The sequence below is a fragment of the Petromyzon marinus genome, chromosome 6 (genome assembly GCF_048934315.1).
Source record: "Petromyzon marinus isolate PM22_M1 ecotype Great Lakes invasive population chromosome 6, UKy_Petmar_22M1.pri1.0, whole genome shotgun sequence".
NCBI classification, from domain to species: domain Eukaryota; kingdom Metazoa; phylum Chordata; class Hyperoartia; order Petromyzontiformes; family Petromyzontidae; genus Petromyzon; species Petromyzon marinus.
In genome coordinates this window covers 14760198-14768597 of record NC_133672.1, presented here as the reverse complement: position 1 = coordinate 14768597, position 8400 = coordinate 14760198, and the positions used below count along the sequence as shown (strand labels likewise).

Sequence of the window (8400 nt, the reverse complement as noted above, 5' to 3'; positions counted from 1 at the left end):
TATTCACGTACCTTACGCGTGTACCTCGACGAAAAACACATGACTTCATTGCAAACTAAGTTACCGCAATTCAAATAATCATCAAACCGCTCGAATCCATCGGAAGGCCCCAAGCGAGTGGTGGCAACTCAACATCATCGTTGTGGTGGGAGACAGCCTCTTCACATTGACAAGGAGTGTTGACCTCCCACAAAGCGGCAATCGTTTTATCGACCCTAGACGGACGATGGGCCGAGTTGACCCCCTGGGACCAGAATATGACCCCTTAGGACCAGGATTTGACCTCGCGTCCTCTGATCACGGTGAATCACTGCCACCTCTCGAACCAGGAGACTTTGGCTTATCGCTCAGTGCTGCAAACGTTGGGCATCGGGCCCACCCAATCACCCAACCACTTCGATTATCATGATTATTGAAGGAAGCAGCTGACTTGAGCCGGAGGGGCATGAGTTAGCGGGCGGGGGGTGGAGTCAGCTCAACCCCACCGCAGCTGCCTTTATAAACAACGCATCCACGGGCGGACAAACCGCCCCGGCACCGCGACCGTCCGGGACGGGCCAGCTGCCCGCTACGCGCCAGCTCCCACATCCCTCGAGAATCCGACAGGCGAGAAAACGTGAGTACTGTACAACAGGCTTCGGCGAAGAAAGCACAACATACGGGTGTCAGCTGCAATTGGCAACTTGATCTGTTTGTGGAAAATCGTGGAAATGATGTGACCTCGCAATGAAATGTTCGTAAAGTTAAAATGCGCATGGGAACCTACCAACATAGCAGCCCGCGTCAATTTCGTTTTAAGCATGGGTTTAAGGTGCGCTCCCAAATCCACCACACCTGGCCATGAACAATCTAATCCCACCGCTGACAAAAGTTCTCAGATGCGCACTTACACGTCGCATAACGAGGAGAGCGGGTGGCGGCCAAAAAGCAAAACCGCGACCATCGCCCGAAGCGCAAGTTGCGCGCACAACAGATGTCACGAGCGGCGGGACGTGACCCACGCGTGCGCCCCGGGTTCTGGCTGCCAGCCGAGGGAGCGTGGGGTCTTGACCGAGGGTGGCCGACACCAGCAGCAGGAGGAGAAACGTCAGCGGCCAAGGTGTGGGAACCGAGCCATGGTGCCCGCGAGCGAGACACGCTGCGACCCGAGCGTTAGCCGCACGGTCATCATCGCCGGAGCGGGCTGATGTGCCAACAACCAGCGCTGGTTTGGTTTCCCACGTGACCGTTTATTTTACGAGACATGAACCGTACGTAATCGGATCACGGGATGGGAATACTTTGCCGTTGTCATCACTACCACTGTTTTGCCACAGCTGTAATGTGTATACGAGCACTTTCAGGGCATCGGCTCTTTTTGAGGACACTGCCTAAAATGTTGACTTATTATTATTCATTCTCGTAGCTTTCAGGCAGTATTTGTCAGTGGTGATGATAATGATGGAAACTTTTATTGACCTGTGTTCCAGTGGAGTAGCATGTTTGGCATGGACCCTGGTGCAAATAATAAAATGCCCCCCACCCCCCCCCGATTGAATTGCCGCCGTCTTTGTAGGCAGGGACCATGTCCCTCCGGCCGGTGGGCCCTGGGTGCAGCTTGCACACTCAACAGCCACACCACTGCTGCTATATTCCCATACCATCGCGAATACAGCTCCTGAAATACAGTGGCCACACTCGCCATGTTGAGCTGCATACACGAGGCCCACAACACAGGGCTCCTCCATACACTGGGGTAGCGGAGAGAGCAGCTGCCGCTGCCCTCTGCTATCTACAATGCCATGCCCATAAATACTTCATAACCTTATTTAAGTCACTTTTTCTGAGTTCGGAATTCCTTTCTTCTGGCCACCCACACTGCACCACTTAGACAAATCCCCTGTTCGAATGTAGGATAAAGGCCCTCCTCTTCTGACTACGACCAACTCCATTTGAAGTTCATTCTATTTGCTTTTCTTGAATAATGTCACCTCAACTCCGTCTCTGGCCTGGAGCATTCTATCCATCATTCCCTGCTATACTAATATATAAGAAAAACGTTTCGCAGGCTGGAGGGAGGGGGTACGGAGGGACATACGGACAGACGGTCACATCCAAAGGCAGTGCGGGCAGCTAGTAATAATACAAAACACCTTCAAACGCTCTTGGTGTCCATGTTTCCGGTCATCACGAGGAATATACAAATGTGGTCGTATTTGCATGCTTTTAGGAATCCAAACTTATGTTGCAGCCATCAACATTAAAAAAACGCTCCCTAAAGCCACGCTGGATCACCTCAGTGCCCAGAGCTATCCTTGGAAACAAGCGTACATGATCGAGCGCTTGCATGCCAAGTAGCGGCACAGCTTATCGCAGGGCGGGCATGATGTCATGATGCCAAGGGACCGGTTTGCCTGGTTAGTCTAAGCAGGGCCACTGTTGAGACAATATTACAGATTAAATAGATACCACAACATATTTGCACAGCCACAGGCAACCCCATTACAATAAAGAGTACCATGGCAAGCCACCAAACAAATGAACTGTATTAACTATACTCGAGTCAAAATGACAGCTTAACTCCATTAAACCACAAAAGCCTCATTATAACAAATTCCAGGCAACTCGAATAAAATGTCACACCGCGATCGGTGTTCAGGATTTGGGATAATGACCGTTGTTCTCACTGGCTCAAGACGATGTAGATCCACACGCGGCCACTTGTAAACTAATCGTGCTTCGACAGTCGGCACTGGGTGTCAAGGAGTCTGGGATCCTCCGGTTGGCATTGCCACTCACTGACAACCTCGGCACTCGCAGTACATTCACCGCACACGTCTCGCACATTTATTTCGAGTTAAATTATCGGTTCATGAACGGGATGTTCACGTCTCATTTTGTACATTGCTTACTTTAAAAAAAATTCTCTCTTCAAACGTTAATCACGCAAAATAAACATTTTAATATTTTTAGAATTGTTTCCTTTTCAGCGTAAACAATCCTGGGGGGGGGGGGGGAACTGCTCCAAATGGGCCATGATATAGGTGGTCTTGGCAGCTGTAGGTACAGTACACAATTGCATTTGAATTTTACAACCGTATAATACGTCTTTCCACAAAAATGAGTTACGAGTGACATCCAGACTTTGCTGCGGCGGCGGCAGCCTGGTTTCTGTGCCGCAGAGGAGGCGGTATCTCCCGGCTCATCAGCAATCCCGGCGTCCGCGAGCAGTGGAAAAGTGCCGAGTGGTAAGAGCCTCCAACGTGCCCTTTCCACGCGTGAAACGGATGCATCGATTCAGCGGTGAAAATCAGTTCTTCCCCTTACGGCAGATGCATCGAATCGAGCTTGCATCGATTATTTGCAACTCATGCAAAGTAAATGCCAATTATACATTCATGCTAATGGGGCAGAGAAGATTCTACATACAAAGAAGGTACAACACACAAACAAATACATGTATCCAGAGAATGGTGAAAGTGAGGCAAAGATAAAATGGTTCTGAAATGGAACCATTGTTCTGAATCATGAGAATCCATCCAACCTCTGGTGGCGGGGGGGGGGGGGGGGGGGTTAATCGTCCCTCACCTCGTTATTCCAGTCCCTTACAAAACGCACACATTTATACCATCATCTGTGCTGATTGCTCTAAAAAGATTTTCAAGCCACCCATTCATCTTGATTTGAGTTATGTCTGTGACTCGCAAGTTTCCTTTTTTTATTTACCCGTAAGTATTAAATTGCTCCACCTGTCTCTCTTTGCCGTGTGTTCTGTGCTGTCTTTGGGAGGAGCAGAAAGGTTCCCCGATGGCATCCCAAACTTCTGACGGGCTCACTGCAGCTCGGCCTCCATGCAGGCCCGGTAGCGGAGCTATCGGGGAAACACCGGACAGAGTTGAAATCGGAGACGTCACACGAGGGGAACGTGCCCCCGAACACGCCCAGCAGTTGGAGAGCAACGCGGATGCTTCAGCGACACAAGGGGAGCGACGCCAGAATCCGCGGGTTGAAGAATTCCTTCTTCCAGAGTTGGACAATAAGCCAGAAGTGAGTCAAGTGTGGCAAATCGAGATGCAACAGGCGCAGCCGATCCTACCAAACGGGTATCACTTGGAGGTAAAACTAAAAATCGTTAAAACAAAGGCAACGAGTGATATATCAGGCTTTAGCTATGAAATAAATAATTGGGTGGTTCTTTTGACCAAAGTCGAAGCGGCAGCCAATAACAACGGCACCACAAATAGAGATGTGCAAGTGATTGTTACTGCTAAAGATAACAAGGTCGACACGGCAGTGACAATCAAGCACCCGCTGAAAGGAGGAGTCAGAGTTGTAAATGCTGACCAAAACACAACCGACGTAGGAGCTGAGGATGTTGATGTAACGACAGGAGTTTCCCCACCGGGTTTAGGACGTGGCACCGGCACAGAGAAAACAGAACAGCTTGAAAACCCACTCACTTTCCCAAAGATGGAAGCTGAAACGAATCACAACAAATTGACCGAGGCGCCGGTTAACGGAAGCACTTTGGCCGAACGTAATTCAAGCTCCGCGATAAAAGCCGCAAACAAAGCAGCCGGCGAAGTTCTCGAGAGCGCCCGAAAGATTCCAAAAGCGCCGCGGACGGTGCCCTCCAATGCCTCCGAGAAAGCCACAGCCTGCGACGCGGCAGAGGGCACCGGGAGCACGGCTCCACCGTTGGGTGGCGCAGAGAGCGCACCGTTATTAACCTCCACGGCTCCGGAGCGGCGGCGCAGAGCGGTGCGGCGAGAACAGGCCGTAAAAACAGCCATCGCGCCTCCGCCAAGCACGGCGGAGCGCGGCGGGCCTCCTGTTCAAAACGGGGATCGCGCCAAACCGACGCGAAACACGCAGCCAAAATCCGAGGATGCGACAAACGAGGGGCCGGAGAGCAACGCGGGTGCCCGCCGGGCAGAGGCAACCGCTCCGGCGGCCGGGAATTTAACTCCCGAAGGCAAATCTTCTATAGACGACATTAAAGACGTCTGCATTGGTATCCTTCACCAGGTGCACGAGATAAACGTTGGGAGCGAACAGTCCATTGCCGTCGGTGCTCGTGGTGCTGACCAGGCGAGTAATTGGAGGGCAATTGAAGTGGCAGGATCTGGGACCCCTGCCAGCGAAAACACGCAGAGGAGCAAACCTCCTGTTGCAGTTGAGGAGGCATCGCCAGCTTGTGGAGGTGTTCCAAATAATGCTTCGCACACGTCAAGCAAAGGAACGCACAGGCGTGATGGAGAGAAAGCGCTGGGCGTGCTGGAATCAAAAGATAAAATAGGGGTGCCAAAAACGGGCGAAATTAAAGAATCAGCTGAGGAGAATTGCAACAACGTGATGAGACCTGATGAGGATGCTATGGAAACACGCAGCTTCGACAAATCCAAACAGATAGAGAATGGTTCCATTGCCATTTCACCCGAGTCACCACCTTTTAAGACACCAAAGCAATCAACCACAATGCAGAGCGGTGTCCAAGTGGCATTGCCCGTACTAGCCCCAAAACAAGATGTCGCTCAGGGCAGTGATGAAGTTAAAACTGACAAAAGGGTCCCTTTGCTGTCAAACACCACTCTGAAAGAGACCGAAGGCAACATGTGCTCTGAGGAGGCTATTTCTGAAGCCACAACAAATGTGTCAGCCGATGGAATCACCCCGGCTGATGTCCATTGCAGAGACACGCAAGCGAAACCCAAAAAAGGGTTATTTTCAATTTTCTCTTTTGAAAAGGAAAAAAAGTCACGTCAAACAGCGGCAACAAATGCAGACAATAATAAACCAAACTCTTCGAGCAAAAATGAATGTTCTGCAGCCACAGCTGCAGAAAGGAATGCTGAATTAATGGCCACAAAACCTGACGAGGATGTGCATGGGACGGCGGGAAAAGGTTTGAACTCGGTGGATTTCACCGACACACAGCAGAACTCGTGCCACCCTGGAGTCCCCAACACACTGGCATCATCAGCTGGTGATCCTGCATTTTCTAGGGATATTCCTACACAGAAAAGTCACGAAGATTCCATCGACACAGCCAAGGAGAGTGAAGAAAATGCAAAAGTCACCTCTGATAATGTGGTGCACGGAACAGATGGTGGGTCTGAACTTTTCCCATGTGACGAGTCAGTGGGCGAGCCTCTAAACGCGCAGCCCCAACTCTGGTCACGAGTAGAACAGACCTCTTCTGACGGTGTTGCGGCTGAAAAAGAAAGCCCTGGAGGACTGACCGTGGAAAAACCTCCCGAGAAGAGATGGGGGTTCTTTTCATTTTTTTCCTTCGCCAGGTCCACCTCGAACAGCACGCCCCCACAGAGCCCACAGCCGGCCTCAGACATGGCCCAGGAGGTGTGCGGAAACACGGTTCAAAGCAGCGCCGATTTACAAGGTAGCCCTGATGATGGTACAACCCCCAGCACCGCACGGCCAAGTACGAAACCAGAAAATGACATTGACAATCTGATGGAACAAAATCGGCAGCATTCCGAGAATTCATCGACTGATACAGAACAGCCAGAGATTGACAATGCAACCGCGATGTCTCGCGAGGGCACCTCCGATGAAAAGACGCAGCGGGAGGCAATGACAGCCGTGTCGGGGGGCAATGCAGGGGAAGTAGAATGCCGAGATGCAACTCGAGCAGACTCGGAAGCCCCAGGTGAACCCGGACACATTCCTTTCAAATGCAGTGCTCGCACAGCAAAGTCTGAAGCTGAGGCAAATATCGAAAAACCCATTGACAGGTGTTCCGACAAATCAAGCAGCCCAGAAGAGCCACAGGTTGCTGAAACAATCAATGAAAACGCTGCAGTTAAATCTTCCGACAAGGCATCTGCGACTGGACCGGAAGGCAAGCCTAGCAGAGGCTTTTTTACGCTGTTTTCCTTCAGCAAGTCCACCAGTAAATCGGATGTTTCTGAAACAGAAGAACACACGGACCCACCGGTGAGCTGCAGCGAAGAGGAGCCACCGGGAGAGGGAGAATTCCTCGCCGCGGATAGCCCGATGGACGAAGAGAAGAACGGGACACCGGTGGGTACGAGCCAAAACAAGAAGACATCCAGTTTCTGGTTCTTCCCTGATATTGGCTTCACAGAACCCAAACCGGAAGAACCGACGAGTTAAAGCAATTAGGTTACAGTCCATCATTGCAGCAATGTATTCCCGCACCTCCGATTCACAGTTGGCCACGTACGGTGTGAAATAAGTTCAACATACATACAATATCTAGGCAAATGATGTTTGACGGGGTTTTTAAAATTATATTGTCTGTTAAAATATATGAAATTATTCAAAAGGATAGTTTTTTCGGGGAAATATATTCTCTATCCACTGCTGGTTGGAGGCCTCCCTCACACCATTGCCTTTCCTCGCTTCATTCCCCACAGTCCAGTACCACTGTAGTGATGAAGGATGATTACAATCTGTCGATTGGGAACTGTTTACGTACAGCTTGATACCATTTAACATTTAACTAAGTCGTGTAATATTTAAAACGTGCCCTGGCAAGTGCATCGCAATTCATGCATAAGTGAATTCCGAGTCAAATATCTTCACAATACCAAATTCCCAACGTGAGCATATACACGCAGCCATTCGAAATACAAGCTCTGGAGTGAGTCTGCACGTGTGTACGCATCCGTATTTGCCAATCTCCAGGGCCGCAATGATGCGACTCCCCTGGTGATTTGATGCACTGCATCGGTAACGATTCAATTCTTCAATCAAATTGTACGTGGGGTGGGGGAGTGGTAGTTGCCCTCATGATAGCAAATGGGAGTGAATTTATTTAGGATTAATTCTGGGGGAAAAAACAATGCATCATTTTTTACCTCTGCAATGCCCCGACATGTTCCACTCTCGATAGGCAAGACATTTGCATTGCTATAAACGTATAAGGCATTACAACGTGTGCTCTCATTAGATTAAGAAACACCTTCAATAGTCGGTCGGCTTTTCGACTCAATGAATGCGTTTTTGAGATGCCTGAATGCTTTATATCCCGAGGCTTTTTCATTAATAGGTTTAATATGCATGCACTGATTCAGAATGATAATGTATCTTACATTGTGCTGTGTTTCACTACTTTGTTTTTATCCTGTTTTAGTTTCTCTTGGAAATTACATTTTTCACATGGGCTCTCAAATAGTTGTAAATAGAGTAATTGATATGGAAATCATGTATGACACTGACCCACTGTATTGCAATGCTTCTTGACAACTGCCAGTTCAACCCAATAATCAGCATTTACCATATTTTCATAGTAATACTAATAATTATTAAACCTGTAACGTGCCACAGTGTTTGCTCACTCGCAACGAGAATGAGACAGTGAGCCAGAACCAAATTCCCCCAAGCTCTGCGGTCCTCTATATAATAATGCGTTATTGGCCAATCCATAGATTTTTT

At 49.4% G+C, this 8400-nt stretch overlaps 1 long non-coding RNA gene across 1 annotated transcript; it reads left to right on the top strand.

Moving 5' to 3' along the window:
* The first annotated feature begins 523 nt into the window (after positions 1–523).
* Positions 524–8291, top strand: LOC116939752 (uncharacterized). The gene is made up of 3 exons (XR_012941106.1): positions 524–616; positions 3143–3227; positions 3775–8291. It is a non-coding gene; the product is annotated as an uncharacterized LOC116939752 (long non-coding RNA).
* Positions 8292–8400: the final 109 nt, after the last annotated feature.